Here is a 14,556-nt window from a genome sequence, read left to right on the forward strand (position 1 = left end):
AATTCACACCTTTAAACCATGTCCTAAAATCTGTGCAATGGAAAAACTCACTGAATAAAACACAATACTTAAGGCCTGTAAATATGATTTACGATGGGATGTATGCTGGAAAAAGGGCAGTTCCTTGCCCACCAGGCTTGCAACCTGAAGGCACCCAGAAATGAAATTTAGTTCAACAAAGTTTCGTGCAGTCTTAACAGAGGACTCAGAGATGCTGTGCTCCTGCCCATTCCCGAGCACCCACCGCTACCACTGCTAACTTGGTGATAAGCTAGGGTTGCTCCACACCTTGAAATGAGGTCATAAATCCTGACTCCTTTAGAGAACAGGTGGATTTTGGAAGAGTTCAGCCTTGAGCTCCCTCACCTCGCCTCCAGTAGCAGCAGCTGGCTCAGCTCATGCACTCCTGTCACGTGCTGTGGTTATGTGGCGGCATGCTCCTTCCCAGGGTTTACAGGCCTGTGTCTGGCTCTGCGCAGCCTGACGTCCTTCTTTCTCTGCATTTGTTCAGAAAGAAGTCAGGGATATGGCTGGAAAAAGAATAATCCCTTCCAATTTTTTTTTCTCCTCTCCTTGCAGAGATTTCTTTTAGAGACTTTTTTGTGGGTGATTTTTTTTTTTAGTACAGCTCTTCTTTTTTTCTTTTTTTTTTTTTTTTTCCTGTTTTCCCCCTAGCCTCTCTGCTGCCTTGGAAAGTAGTAGTTGGGTAGGAAGACTCCGCACTTAAGGATTGATGGCCTGAGGGATGACTGAGATCCAGGGGGCTGGATGCCTGAGGGAACTGGGCCTGAGCGATTATTTGCATAACTAGCACAACATTTGTGGCATGCTTTACCCAGTGTATGTTTCCTTCAGCATCTTGGCATTCCCTGCTCCTGGACATTTTTCCCTGTCCCTTTATGTGGGCTGAGGTACTGGATTACTGAAGTGATCTGATTGGAAAACAGCTATATATATCTCTATTTTTATTTTTACCCTAGCCATTTCTCTCATGTGATGTGAAGCCCAGCCACTCAGTGAGTTTAACAGAGAGTGTTTGAAGTGATGGAGAGTTTTACCATGGAGTGGGAATGAGGAGCTAAAGTAGGAAGTAGGAACTTACACCCTGCTTTCTATGTGAAACTGCAGCAAATAGATTAACAAGTGGTCCTAGCCCTTTCTGGTTGTCACTCACAGGAGAAGGAGAGGAAAATAAGTGTGAGTAAGGAGATTAATAGTTCTGCAGGTATTTGCTGTGAGCCTATGAAGGAGACGCTGAGTCCCAGGAAAACCTGAAAAGGCAACAGCTTATTTTTGTTTTTCTAAATGGTGAGCACATCTGAATATTCATAATTACTATTTACAGCTCGATAAACTGAAAGTTGATTGCACGTGGCTAAGGCTGATGTTTATCATACAGGTCTGAGCAGGATGGCAGGAATTTATTTGATCTGAGTTTGCACAGCACAAAATAAAGTTCTGTCTTGTCAACTGCATCTCCTAGGCAATATAGGAATACATTAAAAACATCAACATCAATAATTATAGAATGCGTGAATATACATTCCTCTTTTCTGATTTACTCCTATTTCTTGTAATTATACCCCATAGTTTATTTATGATATAATGTTTATATTTGACAGAATATAAACATATATACATATATAGTAGGGCAAGGAAAATTTTCTTCTTTGAAGTGTGTGTGTGTAGACACACACATACACACACACATACCTATATATACACACACATTTTTTAATGTATATATACATATCTATGTCTCTTGAGGGAAGCGGGAAGTTCTTGCCATTGAGGACAGGATAAGAAATACTTCAAATTGCATATACCTGGATTCTGGTTAGGCATAAGGGTGAAAAAACCCACCCTTTTAAGTGGTGAAGTTTGTATAACCCTGGAGCAGGCTTTCTAGGGAAGCTGCAGAATATCCATCTTCGGAGGGTATTTAAGTACTCACTTTCATGCACATCAATCAATAACAATTCTTTACTGTACTTGGGAAGAAGAATAAATCTCTCAAGGCCCCATTCAGCTATGTATCTCTGAATTATTTTAATTATTTCACTTCTTTTTACTGTTCAGGAAGGAGGAGCTCATGCTCACTAAATTAAACGAAGACCTCAGGGTGTTCAGAACACCATCATCAAGTGTTTCAGAGGTCGCATTCGGTAAGACTCATTGTCAAGACAGTACTCATATAATATTCTGTCATAGGATGATGTTGATGATAATACTTATGGATGGTAACATTCAGACTTTAATAGCTCAATCACTTGCCAGGTCTTTTAATATCAGATAATTCTGTAAGAGATGTGATTCATCTAGAAGGGAGGAAAAGGATCATAATAGGGAAATCCCTTCTATTGCAATAGCAGTGCTTGAGGTCACGCTTGAGTTCAGCACTTCTGCCTTTCAGGAGCCCTTTTGTTACTTCTTTTCCTGGTGGAGAAGTGATGAGAAGAGCTTGTTGGTGCAGAGGAGAAAGAGGGAGGAAAATCCCTTAAACCCCTATCAGACAGAAAACTGGTGCTTACTACTGAATCAAGTAGTGACAGTAAAAAAATAAAATACCCAAACTCATCTCTACCACTTAGAGAGCAAGACCTGAACTGGTTTTGTGAATTTTCCATTATACTCATCTGAATACAGTAAGAGAAACTCTGCATTCCCAGGGAGACTTTTACCAGGCTATTGTGGCAAGGGACTGTACCAGGGGTAGGGGTTCTTATTTATGCCACTGGGCCAAGGATCCCTCTGCTTTTCTTGTGCTTTTTCCCTTCTGTTTTTTTTTCTCATTTTCTTCTTCTTTGCAATAGCTGTGATTGAAATGTCAGAAGTAAAGGGCTGGAATTGCAGTGGGTTCCAAAGAAGCTGAAAGTTCAAATCTTGCCTTAGCCCCTTCTGTTGAGCTGTAGGTTGAACATTAATGATAATGTTGTTCCATTAATGCTGGTGAAACATTGCAATAAATGACCTATGGAGGCAAACACTGGACATTTTTAAGAACAGGTTATATTAGCTAGAAGAGGGTTAAGTATGGCCTTAACCATACTTACCTCCCGGTGTGGAGGTAACGGGCAAGCTGAAACCTCAGAGTGCCTTCCCAGCGCTGTTTTATGAGAGTCTGTGAAATATGTGAAAAGGTTGCAGTGGCAATGGTAATGTATTTCTAACTTGATTTTTATCTGTCGTACATTCCTCTGATATCTGTACATACTGAAAGGAGCCTCAGGGCCCCTAAGAGCTGCAGAGACATACAACTATGTATAGCTACATTTCAGATAGCAGCACAGCGCAGCATTACTGACCCTCTGCAATGCACAATATAGAGAATGCCAATAAGCCCCCAGCAAGAAATAAGCAGAAGACCAATATTATTTTTGCCTAGGAGAGTAAAGTACTTTCAGTGGATTTTGAAGCAGGCTTAGACAGGGCTTGTGGCTAAATTCAAGAAAATAAGAACAGCAGTAGTAAGCCAAATCAGAGGCCCATGGAGCTCAGTGACCTCTTTCTTTCAGTGGTTGAGAAGATGCCTAGGAAAGAGCATAGAAACGGGGTGGGTTGTTCCTCATACTTTTCCAGCCCTCACCTTGCCACAGTTTTCCTATGGGATTTGGGGCTGTGGCTTAGCATTCTGGTGCCTCAGTTTCTCAGTTGTACGATAAGTATAAGGATGTTTCTTGTCTCATGCTTTTCTGTATCTTGCTTGTTTACTTTTGATTACAAGCTCTTTAGGATAGAGTCTTTTCTTGGTTTTTGTTTGCTTTACCTTAACACCTAGACACATGGTTATTTACCATGCATATTTACAGTGTGGTCCCTTCTTCAAGAAATTTACCATCCAAGTGTAGCAGACTTCACTTTACTGTGAACTGCGACTGTCGTAATGGTATTTCATTTAGGTTGAGGGTTGTAAGCATAAAGCACTGCATAGGTAACACTGTGGAGGGATGAGTTCTGCACAGGGATGGTCTTCTCTTTCCAAAACTGTAGTAGTCAGCATGCCTTAATGCACAGAGCAAATGGATGGGTTTAGGTAGTGCAAGTCCACTCATGTAACCTTTACCTTGATCTTTAGGATGGGACAACTGCTGTGCTGCCTAAATGTACAGTGCACACCACAGCAGGGGACCCTAAAGCAGAATCTGGATTTCGGAGCTGTTTGCTTCAGCCAGCACTTCAGCATCCATGAGTCAGCATGGCTAACAAACAAATAGCTAAAGATAATGCCTCATCTGAAGTCTGGAACTACTATTGTTTTCCTTTCTTCTATGTTCCCGCCTGATAAGATTACATAAGCAGCTATTCTAACTTTACATATGAAGTAAGCATTTAGCACAGGGCTATACCCTCTGGGAGCAGATGGGAAGGGTTGGGGAATGGAGCTAGCGAATGCCTGTTTATGTAATTAAAGCCCTTACTCCTCTCTCCTCTATTCCCCCCCAAATTTCCACATATAATGCAGTCAAACTTTCTTAGATAGAACAGCCTGCAGTTCAGCAAACTTGACAGTCTTTCAGGTCTTTAGCATCCTGTGCTGTCTTAGCTCCTTTCCCAGTGAAATCTAGTCTCACTGGAAGTTTTTATTTTCTCCCAAAATATATGCAGTTCGTATAGTCTGAATGGTAAAAAATTCAGTGCAACCTGTTCTCATTTCTTTTAGCTATTTCCAGTAACATATTTTCTTACATATGTTTCCAGTTATCAAGCCAACCTTACACTCTTTAAAATCAGTAAAGCTATTTTAAATTGTGGTTAATTTCCATGTGCTTGGTGAATACATGAATGAATGACTCTGTATCATTCCTTACTAATACAGGAGAACTGCTGACACTGTTTTCTCTCAAGATGGAAATATCTCTCCTCTTCAGCAGCTCCCAGCAATGGAATTATGTGGGGACTGCTAAGTGAATAAAAAGTCACCATGTGAAGGTAGTCTTTAGTCACAAATCATAGAGCATGAAGCTTGTCTATCTTTTCCCCGTGTTATTTTTGTCATTTCCCCCAATTCATCAAAATGTGGAGAAATAGCCAAGAAATATCCATTTCTGCAGTACCTGGTGAATGTTCTGACCAGCTTTTTATGTTCATAATTGTCTAGTCTAACGTCCTCAATAACACAGGACGTTGAGATTCATCTGTAGTTTCTGTGTCAGCCCCATAACTTCTGCTAGAGGCACAGCATCTCTTTCAGAAAGAGACTATTTTGATTTCACCAAAGAGAATAGAATTGTATAAGGGGGCTGGTACCCCCAAGCGCTTACTGTAAATCCTATTTTAGAATAACTAGTGTAGGTGTGGGATTTAATCTCATTTGTCACAACCCCACCCAAACAGTTTCACTGGGGTTTTACCTCAAAAGCGTTAAGTATTGAATAGGTTTCAGTATCTTGTGTGTTAAGAGGTTAATTACATTTTGGGTCTGTTCAAAGCTCACAGCCGTTTTCAATGACAATGAGGAAGTTAATTCATTCCTGGACTTTCAAAAGCAGAGGAAAGGCATTTCCTTTGCATAGAGCAAATTCTGTGCATGGGGAATAACAGGAGAGGCTTATATGAGTGGCCAGAAATTCAAGCTAGCTTTCCAAGTGGAGAGAAAATCTATTTGCCCTGTATTAGCAGTGCCAGAATTTCCCCAGGAAAAATTCCTCCAAAAAAGGATGTTCGTTTACGCATGGGAATTTACCAGCATTTGCTGAATTAATATCAGAGTCCCTAGATTGTTTCCTAAAAACTAACAATCGTCTCCCACCAGGGAAATGGTGATTTTTGCTTTGTAAACATGGGTTTAGTCAATGTCCGTGGGGTGACTCTGATAATGTGTTTTAGCTCAAGAAGTATATTGTTTTCCATGGAATTTGTTCTGATTCATACTGATCTCAGGGAGAAGGGACTCCCCGTTTTTGCAGTGACAGCAGTTATTGGTAACACTAACATAATAATTTATTCCTATCTTCACAGAGAGAGTTTTGTAAGATTTCTGCCTTGTACATGTGGGGAATGTGTTTTCATGTCACACGCCCCCACTTCTGTAATTTTCATAGCTGCAGAACACAGCCCACAGGCTGCTTACTATGAATTATCGCGCACTCATTCACATGGAGGGAAGTAAAAGTAGTCCCAGATAGATCTGGGAATAGTAGAGAAAGAAGTAATGTATCATGTCTAGGAGATGTTATAGAAATCTATTAATCTCTGGTCTGCATGGAGCACCCTAAGTAACTGTGTTTCCATCCTCATGGTCCTAGAGCACTAAAATTGAGGACTGTCTGACTTGGATCACCTGCAGCAAGCAAATGCATGTCTGTGTGTTGACCTTCTTCATATGGAGTGGGAGTCCCTTTTCATGGCACAGTAACATAGTCCAGACTGGGCGGGACAGGCAACTTCTGAGGGGCCGTAGATTTAAGATTTTTGGTATGTTCCTGTAGTAGTTCATTGTGCATGCTTTCTAATCGGACTGATGAATCTGCCATACTCTTTAGAGGAGGCATTTCTTTATTTGGTAGACCAGTTTTACAGAAAGCTGCTTTTTCCATTGCAAAACCATTTTTTTTCCAATGGGAGAGCTGCTGAAGTGCTAGTCAGCTCCTCAACTTTGTGATCAAAATATGTTCACCTTTCAAGTCCTCTCTGTGCAGAAGAATAGATGTTGTGTATAAGAAAACTAAGCACATGCTTTTGCATGATAGCTGAAGATGGATTGAAGGGAATATCCCACTGTGGACAAAGTAAAGGCTGAAAGTCCAACAGCAAAGATTTAAGTACACCTTTAGCTTGGCTGGGTCATGTCTGGCTTGTGGAACAGTAGTCAAACAACCTAAAAAGACCAGTGCACAGCTGATCCTGATCTCCTCGGCCTCCTTCTTTCACTGTTCTGCCATTTTTTCCCTTTTACGGTCATACACATTGCCCGAACTCATTCATTTTAAAAATAGATGAAGGGGAAACACTAACTGTATGGTTAATTCTCAAATAACTTGTAATGAAATTTCACGAAGACATGAGGCAGAAACACAAGGAGCTTATAGTTAGTAAGTTTTCCAGGGAATTTGTTATCATAGTAAAGGTGACTAGCTGCACTGGCTTGACATGTTTTGAGGAGGCTAACTATGTCTGCCTACATAGGTTTCTGCTTGCAGTTTCAGCAGGTTTATGGCATCATATAATTTCCTGGCCTAAATAAAGTCATTTAGGTGTGCACTGAGAAGCAGCTATGATATTCTCCCAAAAAAATGGCTACATTTCAGGAGTAGTTCCAGTGTACAAGAAGAAAAGAGAGAGAGAATGAGTATCAAAGAGATTGCCCTGTGCCACATCATCTGCTGGGAAACACAGACCAGCATATGCTGGATTTCTGTGCTTTTTCTATCACGAAAGTAATGTATGGGCTGTATGCTCCAGTAAGGATATACATCTATGTACACACGTGTACACAAATGATAGAGAATTGGAACAGAGAAGGCTAAATCTTAAGGTGACAGAGTCAGCAAAATGCAAACAACAGGGGTAAAGATCGTGGTGTGATATCTACAGAGTACAGAGTGGGTGGTTTTCACAGGTTCCACATTAATTTCTTCTCTTTGACACTCTCAGCAATACCTTTTCAGCTCTTCTTCATGACTCCTCTGAATTTTTGTGCCTTTCTGTTCTTATGGGTACAGTGCAAGGCTACCGTGCAGCTAGTCTGCAGGCTGCACCCACGAGGGCACCCATCCCCACCCAGATCTGCCTGCATTGCACTCCCCTGAGCTCCTGACTCTGGGGGTAGCCAGTGTAGCATAAGCTCAAGTCTGTCTCCCCCAACAGTGCCCTTAACCAGTCATTCCCCTACCTGAGTAGGAAAGCATCTCTTTTGGAGTATCCAGCAGATCTAACAGCATCATGATCAGTTATAACCATGATTCAGAATCCACGTCCTGAGAGGGGCTTAATCTGGTTCACTTCAGTGGGATGGAAAATGAAATGGAGTGATACACTTCAGGCTTCTCTTGTGATGCTTCAAGAACATCAGTCCTAGGGATAGGATCTCAGCATCTGCGTGGCTCGCTAGCTACATTCTGACATGGTCACTCTCATCTAACCGCTGCAAGTACACTCAGCCTGGACACGTCTGTCTTTTCGAAGTCCTCCTTCCAAAATAGCAGTCATTAGTTATTCCTGGTCACAGACCAGGGCCTTACTCTAAGCAAACATCGTTCCAGGAGTCCCTGTGCTCCTATGACTATTTACTCTTCTGGCTGCAGGTATGTTACATTGGCTGTGGGAGCAGGTATCTATCTGATCTATCTCTGTTCTCTTTCTATGGTACATTGAATCCCTAGAGATGCAGGGAGGAAGTAATCTCTGCACCCTCTGCCTTTGTGGTAGATTCTTGTGGAGATTGCAGAAGGAAGATGTGTTCTGCCCCCTTGGCTGCTCAGCGTGTATACTGTAATTGGGCATTAATGACACCAGGATTATCTCTGACCTCATGTTCTCCAGAGACATTAGTTCCTTTATAGATAGGACAAATGGCACCAGCATGGGAAGCCTTTACAACAGGCCAAAGTAGCGAAGTTACTTCAAAGTGTGAGTCTGCAAACTCTGGAGAAACTTACTGGTACCAGAGCTATCCCAGGCAGAGAGGGCAACTCCTTCTAATGAAGTCCTGCACGATTCTAACAAAGCTCTGCAGTAATTCACCTACTTCCACTGAACTGTGCGTAAAAAACCCACAATGCTGTTGTAGTCCATAGCTAATTTAATATCTGAATTGCTCATCAAAGGTAATCCCCTAAATGAACACTCACTATTGCATGAGCATTTAGAGGCACCTACACACACTTACCCATTTCTTGCCTTAGTTCAATACTCAGTGTATCTGCTCGATGTTAAGCCATCACTGTTATTATTTAGAGAAAGTTGATACAACGTCTCTCAAGAATTAAATTAGAGCATGTGTTTCAGACTTACGTCTTACTTATAAGCAGAGTCAGGGAAACCCAGTTTAATAAAGTGCTCAGCATCACTGGTGTTAAAACCCAGTTTCCTGTTTTTTCCATGTTTGTCACACCACATATTTTTTGGATGAAGTGTCTGACATTGGTCTGCACAGTGAATTTGGTGACAGGGGTGAGAAAGAAGGAAAGCCTGACTTAAAATAGCTCATTCTTTTCTAGGGACAAGGCTAAGGAAAAAAACACATCATTTTATCTGTGTAAAAAATTCCACCATTTTTTTCTTTAAATTGCTCTGATGACCCATAATTTGGACCAGAAACCTGACTTATGGCAACAGAAAGACTTATGCATCAGGGATGTGCTATTTGCAACTCAAAGAAATGTCAGTCCAATCCTATTGCTAGTCAATTGCTATTTGCAGTTGTGGGTAGAGACTTCTAAAAGTCAGACTACAGGTGGTTCAGTCATGAGTGACCACGTGCAAATTCCTCTTAGCTTCTCATGGTGGCCATACCACTGTGCCTCCCTCTGTCCTGGCTGGAGCTGTGTCTCTGGACCACGTCCTGCAGAGCTCACCCCATGCCTTGGCTTGACCGTGCTGCTTCCAGTGAATAGCATTATTTTCCTGCCATCCAAGAAATGTGCTCTGGTTGACCTGAAACCATCAGGAGTCAGATCAAATACTTGCACCTGGAAAATATTTCAGGGTGAACACAAGTGGAAGTGCCAATTCCCCCTGTTGCCCAGTGGCCCAGGGGAGGTCACATGTACAGAATGTGGTTGGCACAGTTTAATTTCTGCCTCTGCTAGGTGAGGACTCCTTGGTGAAGTAAGGAAATCTCCAAGCTATGCTGAAGCACAGAGTATGCAGGAGGAGTCTTTCAGTCCCTTTTGCTCAAACTGTGGCACTTAAGTAATTATTTATTCTCTAGGCAGGAGAGAAAGCACCAAGGATTTAGGTTTCATCATAGACTAACAGTGAGGAATCTTACTGAGGTTATTCCAATTAATAGTTAAATGTTTCTAAATAGAGTAGGGAAGTCTCAACATGCAAAGTTGGGAGCACCTTACCCTGGACTGTACCATCTGGTGATATTAGCTGTAGAAGAAGAGCCTGGGTCTCCTCACATACCAAAAAGTTAAACAAAGGTTCCTTAGTTAAAAGGTAAGAAGCTATAGCACTGTCTCCTTGTTCTTCACTTTGTGCCCTTTGTTTTTTATGTTTCCAATGCTGTAAATGGAAATTAAAAGTTTTCTAATGAGTAAAAACGCAGGTGAATATAATTTTTCAGGTTAATAAAAGGAACAAAAAAATTTGCATTTTCCTCCAGATCAAACCACTTCTTTTATTGATTTTTCCATTCTTCCACTAAACCAAACCAGCTTTATCCAGAGCTGGAGTAAGTTGCCATCTGCAACCACAATGTGATGGAGCATATACATCCCCTCACAGATCCAGTGTTGCTCACAGGGTGCAACAGTGCAGGGTGATCCAGAGAAGCTGCAGCTCAGACCGGTAGGGCAAGGCTGGACCTCCTACAATTCCTGCCCCCCAATAGTCCAAATCAAGGTGAGAGGCAATGCAAATGAAACAGGGGAGCTTCTCCCTATCTCGTGCTTTTAGTGGCCTTTGCTGGCAAGCGTTGTAGAAGAGGGGAATATGCGTGACTTGGGAAGAGCCTGGTGTTACTTGAGTGGCAGCTGAGACTTGGTGGTGGTTGCTGATAACTAAAATTGAAGACGACTGAATTTCAGAGCTGGGGAGACTGGGGACACAGAACAGTTTCTGTGGGAGATGGGAAAGTGGGAGCTGAGAAGCTGCATAAGGGAAGCGATTCAGTCACTCAATTAATTCATCATCGGTGCTAGAATAGAAACCAACTGGGACTGGGGAAATTGGTGATGGAAAAAGCTCCAACTCTTACTAGGAGCTAAAATACAGGATGAGAAAAGGAAATGACTGGAGAAAAAAATACCAAGTAAAGGAAGGAACTGAGTGGGACAGGGATCGAAGAGCCCAGGGAAAAGGCTATGAATAGGAGTCAGAAAACAGAGATTAGGGAAGGTGAAAGCTATCAGCAAAATGTCCAATGCTATTAATTTTGAAGAGATGAAGACTTAGCCAGAAGGGCTAGAAAAGAGGACTGGAACTTGGTAAAGCAAGGAGACGGGAGCTTGGTGGTGAAGCTTGAGGAATGGAGCCTGAAAGTTGAAGAAAACGAAATTAGAGGGATAAGAAAGAAACAGGTGGAACCTAAACAGGGAGGAGTGAGAAATGAGAAGGAGACAATGTGAGGCAGTGGGCAGAGACATGTGTGCCCTGCTGCACAGTCTGTGCTTGAGCATGGATTGGTGTTCAAACTCCTTGAGTTTTGCCATTTCTCCACCAGGGATTATCCATTACCTTTGTCCCACACTTCCTATCGCTCCCCCTGAGACTAAAGAACACTGAAGTCACTAAGTGTGATACATGAGAATGCCTGTCTCCTTCACAGTACCTAAGACATTTGTCCTGGGGGAGTCAGGGATGCGAGGCAGAGTGAACAGAACATCCCCCATGTGTCCAGGACCTCCACTTTGCTTGCCATCTCGTTCTGAAGCTGCAGGCTGAAGGAAGGGATTGCACCGAGAGCAAGCACAGTTGCATGGTGAAGGCGGTCTCATGCTGGCCTGGGAAACTGTGTTTTATCCTCTTCTTTGCCGCAAAATTTCTGTGCGGTGCTGGGCAAATTTTTGAAACCTACCTTGTCAGAGGTGATGAGCAACTGGGTGCTCCTCGTATTACGCATGTGTGGGTGGAGATTTCAGGTCTGACGTGAAGGAGTGCTGAGTTCTCACAGCTGTAGCTGAAGTAATGCGTACTGTGCTTTGGAGACAGAAAGTAGAGTATTAAATAAACTGAGAAATCAGATCCTAGGGAGTACACAGAAGTAATGGAAACTTTTGACCTTAATCACTTTGTGCTTCAGTTCCCTATGTGTAAAATGTGGATTGTACCACCCCCTCATGTTGCAGGGCTTACGAACAAAGATTAGCTAACTTTCAAAGATACTCAGATGCTTTAGCGATGAGGCAAGAGCAAGAGTCTCTGAGTAATTTTATTTTCAGAGCTGTTTTTGAGTAGTAGGTAAAGTGTGAGGCTAGGCACTGAGCAAAGGGGAGGACACGAAAGCCCAAATAGCTGCTCACCAAATGACTAGCTTTGCAGCCCGTGCATGCAAAGAGATGCCAGTGAGGTGGAAAAAGTTATTGTGAGATCATGAAGGGACTCTCTCCTAAGGCACAGAGCGACTAAAATAGAGCTGCAAAGGTAGCTTGGATTCTGGGATTTCCTGCTGAGTGGTTGGTTTGTAAATGTCTGATGAACATTTCTGTGCACAACATAAACTTGTGTTAGCAGGCTCTGTTTGCTGAAATGGACATTTCTCTCTGTCTGTAATGCAAGATGAGTGAGGCTTGCCTCCTCGTAGTATAGTATACTCTGTTGGTGAATATGTTGGCATTCATAGTCTGCTTAGTAGCAGGATTTTAGAAAAGTGGGTAAGTATCGCAACCATTTTACAGAACTAGCCTACCAAGATTTGAAATGAGTATTGAAGAGTTGGGAACAAACCCCAGATCCCTGCATCTCGCTCTTTCCCCTAAAGATCAAACAAGGCATGCATTTTAGTTCCAGTCACATTGGGTTAGAAACACTGCATAAACGAACACACATCTGCAGTTTACCTTGGAGTCCGGTGGTTGTCTTGCCTTTTAACATAACTAGGGACAGGTCTGGGAGTCTGGTAGTTGTCTCACCATTTAACATAATTAGGGGCAAGACTGGGATGAATAATTATTTGGGAACACCAAGCATGTTAGAGGAGAAATCCAGGCCTGACGTTGGAGGAAATCTTAATGAATCTTGATTTTACAAAAATCTCTGGGGTCTGGATGGGTCTGATTTGATGGAATCAAAAGAGCTTCTGGTATCAAGAGCTGAAAGCCAGGGACACAGATGAGGGGTCTGACTTTGGAACAAAGGCAGTTTCCTAGAACCGACGTTCACCTGTACCTTAATGAGCAAAGGGGTACTCCTTTCTATTGCACTGAGAGTATGTGGAATCCCCTCTAATAACTGATAATGAAACCGTAACTGATAATTCTAAAATCACACATTTGGTGGTTTGTTTTTTAAAGATTTCTGTGAGTCACAGGAATCCGTGAGGCCAGCTGGGAGCAGGGGGAGAAAAAGAAACCCTCTAAAATGTAGGTCGCTAATTATCAAAAAGTCAGTGGAGAAAAAAATAAAAGCCCCAAACCACGTATAGGTCCTTACTCTAGCCACTATTTTGGGTACAGAAACATTTAATTTCTGAGCAAAAAAAGAACCCACAACTTTTTGTTTTCTTCTCCACCCTGAAAATAAGATCGGAGGGAAATTTATTCTAAATGCCGTTACAGTCTGTAGATTCAGAGCGATTTGTTTGACACCATGTGGGACATTTATCAGTAACATTTTAAAACTCAGTATACACAATTTTCCTGGTGGCTGTCTTTGCTAGTGGCTTCTCTTGGTCTCAGACATGAGTTTTCTCTTTTATATACTCTGTATTCATAGCAGGAAGGGCAATGTCTTGTCTCCCTTTTTTTAAACTTTTTGTAATATTTAACAATGTGGCTTCAAACTAGGACTGGAGCTTTCTTTAATTACACTGTGGAAGTAATAAGTAAAAGGATAATATGAAAGTACCTCCAGCCTTTCCAAGGCAAACCCAAGAAAGCACAGTCATTAAAGGAATTGTGCTGATTCTTCTCTTCTGCTACAGCTCTAACTACAGCTGAAATCGTGGGCCTGACATCAACTACTGGAAAATGTTTAATATTAGCCATGAGCAGAAAATGCTGCAGGCCTTGACCTGTCATTTTCAGCTTGTTTTTTGATAGGCATTTTCTAAAAGAGACAGGACTGGGTGCTAATGGTAGAGAAAGGCAAACAAACCCCAGTGGCTGGAAGTCAAAGCTAGACAAGTTCAAATGAGAAGTCAGATACTCATAGCTAAATGATGGTTAATCGTTATTGAAATGAATACAAGATGGAGCCAAGATAGCTTGAATGTCAAATCAAACAAAGGCAGCTTTCTGGATGATAAGCATCAGCTGAACACCACCGAATGCAACTAACTGTGCTCCGTGCAGGGGTCACTAGGAGATGTGTAACACCGGGATAGTCAAACGATCTGATTGCCCCTCTCAGCCTATGAGTCTCTGAGGCTGTAGGCGATCACTTTGTTGAAGAACACATAAATCTCCCACTGCTTAGATAAACAGGTCACAAACCCAATCACACACCACCTTCTTTGGGGAAAAAGGGCTGGAAGATATTTTCAGAAACAGCTAAATGATTTGGAAGTCCAGGTCCCACCTTCAGAAGTGACCCTTGTCTCATTTGCGCTGAAAAGTCTGGATTGTTGCTAATATGAGCCGACAACGTGTCCTCTTGGCAAAGCCGGCTAGCAGCATCCTGGGCTGGCTTAGGAGGAACGTCACCAGCAGGTGGAGGGAGGTGATCCTTCCCCTCTGCTCAGCACTGGAGAGGCATACCTGGAGTGCTGGGTCCAGTGCTGGGCTCCACAGT

The sequence above is a fragment of the Gavia stellata genome, chromosome 2, assembly GCF_030936135.1.
Source record: "Gavia stellata isolate bGavSte3 chromosome 2, bGavSte3.hap2, whole genome shotgun sequence".
Taxonomy (NCBI): Eukaryota; Metazoa; Chordata; class Aves; order Gaviiformes; family Gaviidae; genus Gavia; species Gavia stellata.